Source organism: Dasypus novemcinctus, chromosome 5, assembly GCF_030445035.2.
Source record: "Dasypus novemcinctus isolate mDasNov1 chromosome 5, mDasNov1.1.hap2, whole genome shotgun sequence".
Classification (NCBI taxonomy): Eukaryota; Metazoa; Chordata; class Mammalia; order Cingulata; family Dasypodidae; genus Dasypus; species Dasypus novemcinctus.
In genome coordinates this window covers 65,557,394-65,572,860 of record NC_080677.1, presented here as the reverse complement: position 1 = coordinate 65,572,860, position 15,467 = coordinate 65,557,394, and the positions used below count along the sequence as shown (strand labels likewise).

The window sequence follows — 15,467 nt, the reverse complement described above, 5'->3', positions numbered from 1 at the left end:
TCAGCTCTCTGTGTGTATGGTGCCATTCCTGGGCAGGCTGCACTTTTTTTGCACTGGGCGGCTCTCCTTATGGGGCGCACTCCTTGTGCATGGGGCTCCCCTATGCGGGGGACACCCCTGCATGGCAGGGCACTCCTTGTGCGCATCAGCACTGCATGTGGGCAAGCTCATCACACTAGTCAGGAGGCCCTAGGTTTGAACCTTGGACTTCCCATGTGGTAGGTGACGCCCTATCCTTTGGGCCAAATCTGCTTCCCTGTTCCTTTTTTATATACATTTTAGAATAAACTTGTCTATGTCTACATAAAACCTTGCTGGGATTTTGATAGGAATTTCATTAAACTTTTAGATCAGTTTGGGGAGAACTAACATCCTTATTGTGTTGAATCTTCCAATCCATTAGCACAGTATGTTTCCTTATTTATTTAGATTTCTTTCATCAGAATATTAAATTTACATCTTTGAGAACCTGCACATGTTTTGTTAAGTTTTTACTTAAGTATTTCATTTTCTTTGGAGTGCTTGTAAATGGTACTGAGTTTAAATTCTAACTACCCTTTTATCTCCTTAGCCTCACCCCCCATATAGTGCTGATACTGCAAGATAAGGAAATTAGACTTGATTATTTTGCTAGATCTTCTGACCTTCAATAATATAAATACTGTTTGGTGCAGGTGACCATTACCTCTCCTAGTATCCCTAATTTATTACCTTGGGGTTAGTAATTATATAGACAGGCAGACATGAAATAATGAGAGAATATACCTCTTAAGTCATTTTCTTTTCTGGGGAACAGAAAGAGGAGAGAAAAGCCCCTTTTTCCTTGTATCCTTCTAGACTTCCTTATGCACTTGGCACAGTTTCCTCCCAACCAAATTAGCTGTTGGACTGTCTCTCCTACATATAGAGAGCTTGCAGAAATGACCTGGCCCATCACAGATCTCATGTCTGTGAATTTTCCTGTCCTTGCTAGCTCTTTCTAATTCTTCCATGAAGTTTTTTCCCTCTGCTTGGGGACAACCCTGACTTCATCCTTTGGAGGATTTCTTCCAAGGCTCCTTTTGTAATTCCCCACACTCTCTTGTCCCCATTTCTAAACATGGCCATATAATAAATCTAATAATTACTGGCCTTAATCATCATCTCTTTGAGAAATTCTATCCCACATCATGAGGAATGAGTATCTGCATGATGTGTTGTAGGAACAAAGGATCAGGCACAATACAGACTTTGAGCAGATGGCCGTTTTACAACTTACACAGCACAAAGGGTCCAAAAGAGCAAGGGAAGAGATACCATTGTGGCTGGTTCCTTGGGGAGACCAACTGTTTGGGATCCGGGGCAGCAGCTCCAAACATCCTGCTTCACATCAGAAATGAAGGACACTTTTGCTGACTGACCACTGCATTTTTATATACACCAGGAGGAGGGGGCCCTGCCATTGAGAAAAAAGCATTCATCATGCATCCTTTGAACCCTGCCAAGTGGCTGGGGCTGGTTGAAATTTAATATCTCCCACGTGCAGCTTGTGATATCTTGCAAAATGCAAAGGTACTGAACACCTGCACACTATCAAAAATGGAATCAAACTGAACATCTGCATGCAAACAAAGCGTGAGGGGGAAAAGGGGGGGTAGGCAAGGGCTGGGAGATGGCCAGCTGAATATGTTCATGACTTTCCTAGCATATCATCATTCTATTTCAGCAATATCCCATTCAGGCCAGATTAGTCATTCTGTATAAAGGAAGGCTCCACAGAGCCTGACTCATGTTCTCCTTGGATCACTGTACCAAGACGTTGAGCCTATATTTATCTCTTACCACTGAAAGGAAACATGACTCCTTCTATATGCTTCATGGTTTTGAGCAAGAGTGGCATACTACAGCCTGGAGGCCAAATCCAGCCTACTCAATATTTTTGTAAGTAAAGTTTTATTGGAACATAGCCATCCTCATACCTTTATATATTATCTAAGGCTCTTTTGTTCTTTGGTACAGTTGAGTAGTTACAGCATGTAGCAGTTTGATATGGTTATGAATTCCAAAAACAGATATTGGATTATGCTTGTAATCCGATCTGTACCTGGGCATGATTGAGTTATGATTAGGGCATTGAGTTCCTACCCCTTGGTGGGTGGAAATTTCCAGATAAAAGGCATGGCAAAGAACAGAGTTGGGGGTTTTTGATGTTGGAGTTTGATGCTGCAGCCTTAAGCTGGAGTCCTGGAAAGTAAGCTCACAGAGGAAACAGAAGCAAGCCCAGGAAGAAATGGAGAAGCCATGGTGAAAGTACTTGTACAAAGCATTGAATTCATTTAAACATATAGCCAGTACTAAACAACTATGAATGTAATCACTCTGGGTGATGTGAAAAAAAAACTATGATTAACAGAAACCAGGACGTGGGGAACAGAGGGAAAAAAGGACACACAAGAAAACAAATGCCATCTTTCACAGCAAGGAGTCAACAGATAATTCTAAAATTCAGGCTTATAGTTTTAAAAATTTCAAGACCTGATTATAACTATACATTTTTTCATGTTCTCAAAATTTAGGGTAATCTTTTAAATTAAAAGTATCAACTCCAGGTTAAAAAATTATTTGAAGTTCAAAATTTGCTTTAGTAGACTTTTATATTAAATCTAGTAAAATAAAAGAAAAATGTTTTATTAAAAACATTCATGACATTCCAGTTTTGTAATATTCATTACCTGTTTTTCTGTGCAAATGTAACCTAGATGGGAATTTCTTTAAAATTTCTTATGTACTTTTCTGCATTGATTAAATTCAGTATAATGAATGTGTCATATTTACATGCAAAAGAGAGGTTTTTTTTACCTTTTAAAACAAACACTAGTGCCAAGTATACCAAGAGATTAAAAGTGGTTAATTTTTGTGGTAAAACTATAGGTGATTGTTATTTTACATATTTTATGCATTTTTTATTTAAAATATTTTTATTTCTCTAATAACTAATGATGTTGAACATCTTTCCATGTGCTTATTAGTCATTTTGTGTATCTTCTTTGGAGAAATGCCCATTTAGATCATTTGCCCAGTTTTTAATTGGCATGTTTGTTTTTTTATTGTTGAGTTGTAACAGTTCTTTAATATATTCTAGATTCTAGACCTTTATCAGATATATGATTTGCAGCTATTTTTGCCCATTCTGTTGAGTTGTCTTTTCACTTTCTTCATAATGTCCTTTGATGCTCAGAACTTTTAAATTTTAATGAAATCTTTATCTTTTTTTCCTTTGGTCACTTGTGTTTTTGCTGTCATGTCTAAGCATCCACTGTGAAGTACAAGATCATAAAGATTTACCCCCATGTTTTCTTCTAAGAGTTTTATAATTTTAGTTCTTACATTTAGGTCTCTAATGCATTTCGTAGTACTTTTTATATATGGTGTGAGAAACAGGCTCAGCGTCATTCTTTTGAATATGAATGTACAGTTGTCCCACAACTCTCTGTTAAAAAGACTCTTCTTTCCCCATTGTATGGTCTTGGCACCCTTGTTGAAACTGCATTGGCTTTCAGTTCTATTCCATTGGTGTGTAAGTCTGCCCTTACACCAGTACTACACTCTCTTGATTATTATAGGATTAGAGTAAGTTTTGAAACTGAAAAATTTGAATCCTCTAATTTGTTTATTTTTCATGATTATTTTGGCTCTCCAGAGTCCTTTCCCTTTCCATATGAATTTTAGGACCAGCTCGTCTATTTCTGGGGGGAAAAAAAGACCATTGGAATTTTGATAGTGATTTCACTGATTCTTTAGATTAGTTTGGAATTATTTCCATTTTAACAATATTGTTATCTAATCCATGAACATGGGATGTCTTTCCATTTATTTAGATCTTCTTTAGTTTCTTATTTTTTAAGATTTATTTTTTATTTATTTCTCTTCCCCACCCCCTGCCACAGTTGTCTGCTCTCTGTGTCCATTCGCTGTGTGTTCTTCTGTGACCGCTTCTATCTTAGCAGCAGCACCAGGAATCTGTGTTTCTTTTTGTTGCGTCATCTTGCTGTGTCAGCTCTCCGTGTGTGTGGCGCCATTCTTGGGCAGGCTGCACTTTCTTTCGCTCTGGGTGGGTCTCCTTACAGGGCGCACTCCTTGCACATGGGGCTCCCCTATGTAGGGGATCAGCACTGTGCACGGGCCAGCTCCACATGGGTCAAGGAGGCCTGGGATCTGAATCGCAGACCTCCCATGTGGTAGATAGACACCCTATCCATTGGGCCAAGTCCACTTCCCTTTAGTTTCTTTTAATAATGTTTTATACTTTCTTATACAAATCTTGCATATTTTAGTTAAATTTATTCCTAAGTATTGTATTCTTTATGATGCTATTTTAAGTGGAATTGATTCCTTAATTCCATTTCCAGATTATTCATTTCTTCCTTTAGGCTTTAAGGCTAGATTTTCAAAACTGTTTCATGCCTCTGTATCTGTAAAAAAGGAGAATCAAAGTGAATTTGTTTGCTTAATGTATTACCAAAATTTTCTCACTTTCAGAATCTCTCTTCTGAATCAATTTTTGAAACAAAAGTGTCAGTGTCCATATCTTTCCTGACAGTATCTTCCTTTGTGCCATCAGTAAAGCATTTTCAAAAAGTGTACTCTACATTTGTCTCCAAAATATTCTTTCAGGCTGCCAAAAGAGATACTGCATATTGTTATGTAAATGCTTTCCTATTCCAAATACATTTTTTTCCATATATTCAATCAAATGCTGCCGGAAGTTAAGCAGCTTTTATTCAAAGGTCACAGGAATTTTATGATAAATTGTTTGACACCTGTTTTAAGTTTGCTAAAAGCTGCTGAAAGCAATACAACAGAAATGGGTTGACTTTTACAATGAGGATTTGTAAATTTATAAGCTTACAGTTCTGAGGCTGTGAAAATGTCCAAACCAAGGCTTCGCCAGGCAATGCTTTTCTTCCCAAAGACTGGATGCCAGTGATCCTGGACTCCTTTTTCTCATGGCAAGGCACAAGGTGGCATCTGCTGCAGCTCTCCTTCCTCCTCCAGGCTTCCTTGTCTTCGGCTTCCTGCTTCATGGTTTCTCTCCGTTAATGTGTTCCATTAATTTCAGCCTGTGGCTTCCAGGGTTTTCTCTCTCAGCTTCTGGACTTTTCTCTCTGCTCCTGTGGCTGTTTCTCCCATTTATAAAGGACTTGGAAACCTTTAGAGAAGAATTAAGGAAAACTAAGAACCACCTCTGGGTCACTGAAGTAACCTAATAAAAAGAAGTTCCCATCTATAAAAGGTTTACAACCACAGGAATGGATTAGCCCTAAGGACATGATTTTCTGGGATCTGTAAAAACCTCAAGCTAGCATAACATCTTAACAGAAATCCTGTATGATGCATGAATCATGCAGAATTTATCACACCAATTGCTTATGATTTTTTTTTATTATTCATTTTTTAAAAATATTACATTCAAAAAATAGGAGGTCCCCATTCACCCCCACCGCCCCCACCCCACCACTCCCCTCACAGCAACACTCTCCCCCATCATTATGACACATCCATTGCATTTGTTGAGTACATCTCTGGGCATCGCTGCACCTCACGGTCAATGGTCCACATCATAGCCCATACTCTCCCACGTTCCATACAGTGGGCCATGGGAGGATCTACAATATCCAGTAATTGTCCCTGCAGCACTACCCAGGACAACACCAAATCCCGAAAATGCCTCCACATCTGATCTCCTCCTCCCATTCCCCACACCCAGCAGCCACAATGGCCACTTTTTCTACACCAATGCCACATTTTCTCGATTACTAACCACAATAGTTCATGAATAGAATATTAGTAAGTCCACTCTAACCCTTACTGTATTCCTCCTTCCTGTGGATCTTGGATTGGTTGTGTCCATTCCACATCTATGTCAAGAGGGGGCTTAGATTCCACATGGATGCTGGATGCAATCCTCCTGCTTTCAGTTGTAGGCACTCTAGGCTCCATGGTGTGGTGGTTGACATTCTTCAACTCCATGTTAGCTGAGTGGGGTAAGTCCAATAAATCAGAGTGTAGGAGCTGAAGTCTGTTGAGAGTTAGGGCCTGGCTATCATATTGTCAGTACAGAGATTCAGATCCCCTAGATATATCTTAAACCCTGGGATCAACTACAATTCCAGTAAAGTAACAGGAAAGGCTTGTGAAAAGAGCTCACATCTGAGTCCAGCTCCATCATGCAGAACCACCAACTCTAAAGAAGGGCCAGTTGACATGGTAGTGAGCTCCATCTGCCTTGGCCATAAAACCTGTGGGTCTCTTTAGCCCTCAAAAGAACCATTACCTGGGGTTGTATCTACTTTGTCTGTCTCTGAGACTCTGCTCAGGTGTGCATAAGGGCAATCCTTCTGACAACCTCCAGACTCTTTTGTAAAGACTCATAGCCAAATAAACTCATTTCTCCTTTCCATTTCCCCCTTAATTTAGGTCAAAAAGCATTTTTGACTCCTGTTATATGTAGACAGGGATATTCTGCTGGTCTGCGTTGAACCTTTAATTCAAGGTCATTTTCTAGTTACATCATCAGCTGGTACTTGGTAGTGATCCCTCGGCACCAGGGAGGCTCATCCCCGGGTGTCATGTCCCACGCTGGGGGGAAGGCAGTGCATTTACATGCTGAGTTTGGCTTCGAGACTGGCCACATTTGAGTAACATGGAGGCTGTCAGGAGGGAACTCCTAGGCACAGTACTGCTCTAGGCCTTGTTCTTATTGCAGGTGTATAGGCTCACAAGCATAGTCATTAGTATCAGGGGCTCACTGTTGGACCCTCATTCCTTCCTGGTCCTTGCCGTTGCACCTGGGGGACTGCCGCTGCTCCCCTAGGGACCGTGACAGAGTCCCCCCGGCCAGGAACGCAGCAACCCCGAGCTGTTGTTTTTAATTGTTTCCACTATGAGTATATCCAAACATTTCCATGCCCCCTGGACATATGCCCTGTATAACTCCCTGTCAACCATATATTGCCTGTCCATAACATCCCATACCAGTATTCCTCCGCTGCCATTGTTGAACCACTCTGTGATCCAAAACTTCCTGAAAAGTGAAGCCCAGTATAATGCCAGGTTCCCTTAATAGTAAAATGGAATATAGCGATGCGTTTAAAGCTTAGATATAGAATACATATTGATTTGGAAAACTTCTACATCCTATCTTTTTCTTTTCTTTTTTCCTAATTATTGAGCTTCTCTTCAAAAGAGCTATAGATCACAGTAATTCATATATACAATATACAGTACTCCCACATATCCAATATACAACCTTTTCCCTTCCACAGCAATAATCTTTTAACTTATTCATATCATATTTACTGAAAATGATGTACAGATATTGAGACAATAGCTTTTAAACAAGGTAACATTTGTGTTTCCATTGTGGTTTATACCTTAGGCTATACAATTTTCTAAATTTTTAGTTATCCTATGTTTTACATTGTGGTTTACATTATTAGTCTGTCGGCCCCTGTATGTTTTTGGTGTAATATTACATGTTTTATATCCATCCTTGTGTACTCTTGTGAAACACTTCTACTGCCCTCACAGTTAAGTTGGTACCATCTATTCAATATCTATTTCCCCCTCCCCTTGGGGCCCACAGTGACAGTCAATCTACATTTCTTGAGGAGCCATGTTCAGAGATACTTGCAGCAGTGTTGAGGGCTTGACATGCTCAACTGCCCTAATGCCTTGGGAGCCACCATTTCTCTTGAGAGATACAGTTCCCTCTATTTGATGGCATTAGTCCTCCCCAGGATGTGGGTATACCTTCACTCTCATTTTATGGGTCTCTATCCAATGGTATAACCCACTATGGCAAAATGAGCATTCACATATTCCACATATTCCCTAGGAGTCTGTCCTACATCAGATTATCGCCTTTAAGTATCTTAAACAGGTAATTTTCCTAATTATATTTTGAAAAGGTTTTCTCAGCATTATACTCTCAACCAACACCTGACAATCTCCTATGTTCGTATGTTGCCCCTCCCTCCCCCCACTTTTTGGGCAATATTACCCATCCGCCCATCCCTAGCCCCCCTCAATCCCGCAAAGCCCCACCCAAAGGTAACCCTATGCCCCCATTTTATCCCTTCCTTGTACATATACTGACCTCCAGTTTATCATAGATTTCACCCATGTAGATGTCAGCATACATCCTTCCTTTCCCCCCCAATTTCCTGTAAGCCTATCTTCCAGTCACTAGCTCTCTGAGGCAGCTTGGTTTACTTATTTCATATCATTGAAGTCATGTAGTATTTGTCCTTCAATGCCTGGGTTGCTTCACTCAACGTAAGGTTCTCAAGATTCATCCATGTTATCACTTCTGTTTGTAGTGTATTTGTTCTTAAAGCCGAGTAGTATTTCATTGTATGTATATACCACATTTTATTGATCCAATCATCTGTTAATGGGCATTTGGGTTGATTCCAACTTTTGGCGATAGTGAACAATGCTGCTATAAACATTGGTGTGCATATACCGGTTTGTGTCCTTGTTTTCAGTTCTACTGGGTATATACCCAGCAGTGGAATTGCTGGGTCATATGGCAAATCTATGGTTAATTTTTTGAGAAACCGCCAAACTGTCCTCCAGAATGGTTGGATCCTTCTGCATTCCCACCAGCAGTGGATGAGTGTCCCATTTCTTCACATCCTCTCCAGCATTTGTATTCTTCTGTTTTTTTCATAGCTGCCAATCTTATAGGAGTAAGATGGTATCTCATTGTAGTTTTGATTTGCATTTCCCTGATAGCTAAAGATTGGAGCATTTTTTCATGTGCTTTTAGCCATTTGTATTTCTTCTTTAGAGAAGTGTCTGTTTAAATCTTTTTCCCATTTTTTAAATGGGTTGTTTATCTTTTTATTTTCAAGATATATGAGTTCTTTATATATGCAAGTTATAAGTCTCTTATTGGATATATGGTTGCCAATATTTGTTCCCATTGTGTAGGCTCCCTTTTTACTTTCTTGACAAACTCCTTTGAGGTGCAGAAGGCTTTAATTTTGAGGAAGTCCCATTTATCTATTTGTTCTTTTGCTGCTCGTGCTTTTGGTGTGATGTTCATGAAGCCATTTCCTATTACAAGGTCTTCTAGATGTTTCCCTACATTGCTTTCCAAAGTCTTTATGGTCTTGGCTCTTATATTTAGGTCTTTGATCCATCTTGAGTTGATCTTTGTATAAGGTGTGAGATGGTAATCCTCTTTCATCCTTCTACATATGGATATCCAGTTCTCCAGGCACCATTTGTTGAATAGGCCATTCTCTCCCAGTTGAGAGGATTTGGTGGCTTTATCAAATATTATATGTCTATATATATGAGGTTCTATATCAGAACTTTCAATTCGATTCCATTGGTCTGTGTGTCTCTCCTTATGCCAATACCATACTGTTTTCACTACTGTAGCTTTGCAGTATGTTTTGAAGTCAGGTAGTGTGATTCTTCCAATTTCATTTTTCTTTTTCAATATGTCTTTGGCTATTCGGGGCCTCTTTCCTTTCCAACTAAATTTCATAGTTTTTCTAGTTCCTTAAAGAAGGCTGTGTTGATTTTTATTGGGATTGCATTGAATGTGTAGATCAGTTTTGGTAGGATAGACATCTTAATAATATTTAGTCTTCCTATCCACAAACAGGGAATAGTCTTCCATTTATTTAGGTCTTCTTTGATTTCCTTGAACAGTCTTGTGTAGTTCTCAGTGTATAAGTTTTTTAGATCTTTAGTTAAATTTATTCCTAAATATTTGATTTTTTAATTTACTATTGTAGATGGTATTTGTTTCTTGATTTCCTCCTGATCTTGCTCCTTATTGGTGTACAGAAATGCTACTGATTTTTGCGCATTGATTTTATAACCTGCAACTTTACTAAACTCATTTATGAGTTCTAGAAGCTTTGTTGTAGACCTCTCAGGGTTTTCTATGTATAGGATCATGTCATCTGCAAATAATGAAATTTTGACTTCTTCTTTTTCAATTTGAATGCCTTTTATATCTGGTTCTTGCCTCAGTGCTCGAGCAAGTACTTCTAAGACAATGTTAAATAGAAGGGGAGAGAGTGGGCATCCTTGTCTTGTTCCTGAATTTAGAGGGAAGGATTTTAGGATTTCTCCATTGTAAACGATATTGGCTGTGGGTTTTTCATATATACTCTTTATCATGTTCCAAAAATTTCCTTGTATTCTGATCTTTTGGAGTGTTTTTATCAAGAAAGGGTGCTGTATTTTGTCAAATGCTTTTTCTGCATCTATAGATATAATCATTTGATGTTTTTCCTTCAATCTGTTTATATGGTGTATTACATTGATTGATTTTCTTATGTTGAACCATCCTTGCATACCTGGAATGAATCCCACTTGGTCGTGGTGTATAATTCATTTAATGTGTTATTGAATATGATTAGGAAGTATTTTGTTAAGTATTTTTGCATCTAGGTTCATTAGAGAAATTGGTCTGTAATTTTCCTTTCTTGTGGTGTCTTTGTTTGGCTTTGGTACTAGGGTAATGTTGGCATCATAGAATGAGTTAGGCAATGTCCCTTCTGTTTGGATTTTTTGGAAGAGTTTCAGCAGGATTGGTGTTAGTTCTTTCCAGAATGTTTTGTAGAATTCACCTGTGAAGCCATCTGGCCCTGGGCTCTTCTTAGCTGGGAGGTTTTTAATGACTGATTCTATCTCTTTACTTGTGATTGGTTTGTTGAGATCATCAATTTCTTCTTTCATCAATATAGGCTGCTTATGTGTTTCTAGGAATTTGTCCATTTCCTCTGAATTGTCATTTTTGTTGGAATATAGTTTTTCAAAGTATCCTCTTATGATAGTCTTATTTCTGTGGGGTCAGTGGTGATATCTCCTTTCTCATTTCTTATTCTGTGTATTTGCATCTTCTCTCTTTTTTTCTTTGTTAGTCTCACTAAGGGTTTGTTAATTTTATTGATCTCAAAAAACCAGCTCTTGGTCTTGTTTATCTTTTCAAGTGCTTTCTTATTTTCTATTTCATTTAGTTCTGCCCTTATCTTTGTTCTTTCTTTCTTTCTTCTTCCTGTGGGGTTACTTTGTTGTTTTTTTACTAATTCCTCCAAATGTGCAGTTAGTTCTTCAATTTTTGCTCTTTCTTCTTTTTTGATGTATGAACTTATGCTATAAATTTCCCTCGCAGTGCTGCTTTTGCTGCATCCCATAAGTCTTGGTATGTTATGTTATTTTCATTTGTTTCAAGGTACTTATTGATTTCTTTTGAGATTTCCTCTTTGACCCACTGTTTTTCTAAGAGTGTGCTGTTTAATTTCCATATCTTGGTGTGAAATCTGGGCCTCTGGCCCTTGCAGATTTCCAGCATCACTCCACTGTGGTCAGAGATACTATTTTGTATGATTTTGATCTTTTGAATTCATTAAGCCTTTCTTTGTGGCCTAGCATATGGTCTATCTTGGAAAATGATCCATGTGCACTTGAGAAAAATGTATATCCTGCTGTATTCGGGTGTAATGATCTGTATATGTCTATTAGATCCAGCTCCTCTAATGCACTGTTCAAATATTTTGTTTCTTTAGTGATTCTCTTTTGAGATGTTCTGTCCAGAGTTGATAGTGGTGTATTAAAATCTCCCACTATAACTGTAGATGCGTCTATTCTTCACTTATTTTTTCCAGCATAGATATTTATGATTGTTAGTTCTTCTTGAGAGATTGTCCCTTTCACTAATATGTAGTATCCTTCTTTGTCTCTTACAATTGTTTCACATTTAAAGTCTATTTTGTCTGATATTAATATAGCTACTCCTGCCTTTTTTTGGTTATTATTTGCTTGTAAGATTGTTTTCCAAGCATTTACTTTCAGCCTCCATGAATCTCTGGGTCTAAGATGTGTCTCTTGTAGACAGCATATAGATGGGTCATATTTCCTTATACAATGTCCCAGTCTGAATCTTTTGATAGGTGAGTTTAATTGACATTCTGTGTTATTACTTTCAAGGAATTATTTATGTTAGTCATATTTTGATTGGACTTGTGTTTGTCATATTTTGTTTGTTTGTTTTTTTCTTTTTTATTGCTCTTACACTCTCCTCCAACCCTGTCTGTCCTGTTTTTTCCTTTCTTCCTGCAGAACTCCCTTTAGTATTTCTTGAAGGGGAGGTTTCTTGTTGGCATACTCTTTCAATTTCTGTTTATCTGTGAATATTTTGAACTCTCCATCATTTTTGAATGCTAGTTTAGCTGGGTAGAGTATTCTTGGTTGGAAATTTTTTTCTTTTAGTACCTTGACTATATCATACCACTGCCTTCTTGCCTCCATGGTTTCAGATGAGAAATCAGCACTTAATCTTATGGAGCCTCCCTTGTATGTGATGGTTTTCTTTTCTCTTGCTGCTTTTAGAATTTTCTCTTTGTCTTGAGCATTGGATAATTTGACAGGTATATGTCTTGGGGTGGGCCTGTTGGGGTTTATGATGTTTGGGGTGCGTTGTGCTTCTTGGATAGGTACATCTGTCTCTTTCAGTAGATTTGGGAAGTTTTCAGCCATTATTTCCTGCAACACCCCTTCTGACCCCTTTCCCTTCTCTTCTTCTTCTGGGATGCCTATAATACATATGTTTGAGCGCTTTGCATTGTCATTCAGATCCCTAAGTCCTATCTGGATTTTTTCTATCTTTTTATCGATTAATTCTACTATCTGTTTGATTTCCGATGTACTGTCTTCCACATTGCTAATTCTCTTTTCTGCCTCTTCTAATCTGCTGCTATTTGCTGTGAATGTATTTTTGATTTCTTGAACTGTGGTGTTCATTCCCATCATATCTGTTATCTTTTTGCGTATGTCTGCAATTTCCTTTCCAAGTGTTTTCTTCATATTGTTAAACTCTTCCTTTACTTCATTAAGTATGTCTCTGATATATGTTCTTAGATCTTTAATTACTTGTCCGAAGTTCTGCTCCCCTTCCTGGTTTTTAGTTTGTTCATTGGATTCAGCCATGTTTTCCTGATTACTGGTTTGGTTTGTAGTTTTTTGTTGCTGTCTGTTCATTATTTTATGTTGACAGGTTTAATCAGTTCTTTAGTTTCTTTGTCTAGGCTTGGGGATTAATTAGCTGTTGTTCTTGCGTAAGTGTTATATCTTCTCTTTGTTACTTTGTTCTTCATATTCTAATTTCTTGTTGCTGGCTGAGTTCACTTTGAAGGAAAATATTAGGGCCAGAGATAGGCAATTGTGTAAAAAAGGAAAATGTGTAAAGAAGTATTGGTAATAAATGTTACCAGAGCAACAATATGAGATCTGGGAGGATGGGTTTTAGACTCATGTAAGTTGTGTAGAGTTATAGCAATAACTAGTGTACCTATAATGAGGTAGTCGACTGAATATGGGAGGAATATAGTATGAATTGAAAAGCCAGTGTTTTTATGAGGGAGGGAAAGAGAAAAGAAAGACAATAGTATCAAGAGTGGATAAAAGAAAACAAAACAAAGGTATTAGAAATTAAAAGTTAGACAATTTGGGCACCAAAGAAAGGGAGGTGGTATATAGGAGAGACAGTAGATGATGGAGGATATCAAGATGTGGGGGAAAAGGGATAGTGTAAGTGGCCAAAATCAATTCATACAGAAATGAGGCAATGGAGGATGAGAAAACCCAGCAAATGTGAGGTGTTCCCTGCAGCACTTATTGTATATTTAAGATAAAATAAAATAAGAAGAAAAATAGGGAAAAGAAAAAAAAAGGGGGGGGGCAAAGAGAAGGGAGAGAAACAAGCAAGAAAAAGAAAAGAAGAGAAAGGAAAAAAAAAACCCCTAAATAAGTGAAAAAAGACCTTGGGGGATACAATGGGAGAAAAGACTAGGAGATCATGCAATATTAGCAACCAGGACAATAAAAAAGAAAAGAAAAAAAAAAGAGAGAAAAAGGAAAGAGAAAACAAAGAACAAACAAACAAAAAAAACAAACTGCAACCGTCGCGAGCTTAGGACAATCAAGGACCTCAGATGGACATCAGGGCATGGTGGGTTCAGGGATGGGAAGTCTGTGATATTGCAGACTCAAGAGGTGTGAGTCTCTGGGGTGTGGGCCACCAGAGTTTAGGGGACACAGACCTGGCAACCTCAAATCCGGTTAACAGGGAGCCTGGGAGCACCGCAGTGCAACACAGCCTTCAGGGATCCCCGCAGCTGGGTGCCAGCCCTATGAGGGGGGTCACATCCGCAAACTCTGACCTCTGTGTCAGAAACCCAAAATTCCCCCTCTCCCAAGAGTCTCTTCTGTCACTGTGTCACCAATTCGACTTCAGGACACCTCCCGCCCTGCAAGCCCCCGAAACAGCCTGCTGGGGGTGCCTCTTTCTTGCGACTGATTTAAGGACTGCTGCAGATCGGCAGCCAGGCCTAGGGGGCGGGGCTCTAGCCGGAAGCACTGATATCCATGTCAGAAACCCAAAATTCCACGTCTTGCAATAGACTCCTCCGTCTCTGTTTCACCTTATCAGCTTCCAGCCACCTCCCAACCTGCAAGCCCCTGAAACAGCCCGCTGGTGGCGCCTCTTTATTGCGGCCGATTTAAGGACGCTGCAGATCGGCAGCCAGGCCTAGGGGGCGGGGCTCTAGCCGGAAGCGCCGAACTCCCTGTCAGAAATCAAAAATTCCATGCCCCGCATCTCTGTCTCACCAAATCAGTTTCCAAAGACCTCCTGCCCTGCAAGTCCCTGAATAGCCCGCTCAGGGCTTATGAATTCCTCAGCACCGCAGAGCCTCCAGGAATCACCACTGCCATGCTGCCCACAGCCCCTATCTCCGTGTAAGAGAGCCTCAATTATACCTTTTACACGAATCTTCTCTGTCACTGTCCCACCAAATCAATGTCCAGATACCTCCTGTCCTGCAAAATCCCGAAACAGCCTGGTCCTGAAGAATTTCCAACGCTGCCCAGCCGCTTCTTTGCAGGAGAGACTATAAGGTGCACTCACTCATACACCATCTTGCTCTGCCTCCTGCTTGTGGATTTGAAATAAATTTATTCTAAGCAATTTCTCTTGCCTTCAGTTATGTATTTAGTATGTAATAAGCAATCCTTTTACATATATCACAATACTTCATCTACTTGCCAGTGTATTTTCCTTTCTTCCAGATTGTTTTTACATGTACTTTATTGCACTGTAAGGAAACATAAATTGTGGTAATTCCTCTAATGAAAAATATTTGCTTCATTAATATCAAATTTACATCACACTCTGTTTTCATGCTTTTCTATGAACAATTTGTCATCTTAATAACAAATTATACTGTAATATTTTAAGCCACATTTAAACTGGGTACTTGTAATAACAATTATACAAGTAACCTAAGTTATTAATGTGACTAGCTGTGACCAAGTTCATTCATATACAGGCAAAAATACTATGTAACAACTCCTGTCCAACTGCAACTTAAGACACATTTGTTCCATTAGCTTGAAACTTC

At 38.9% G+C, this 15,467-nt stretch overlaps 1 protein-coding gene and 1 long non-coding RNA gene across 9 annotated transcripts in view; one reads left to right on the top strand and one right to left on the bottom strand.

The window, feature by feature from the left end:
• Positions 1-15,467, top strand: part of RUNDC3B (RUN domain containing 3B) — a 256,564-nt gene that overhangs the window by 223,683 nt on the left and 17,414 nt on the right. The gene's annotated exons all lie outside the window — the stretch shown is intronic.
• LOC131278508 (uncharacterized) lies at positions 3,247-6,014 on the bottom strand. Its single transcript, XR_009185837.2, has 3 exons — positions 5,849-6,014; positions 4,889-5,188; positions 3,247-4,451 (listed from the first exon to the last, which is right to left on the bottom strand). It is a non-coding gene; the product is annotated as an uncharacterized lncRNA (long non-coding RNA).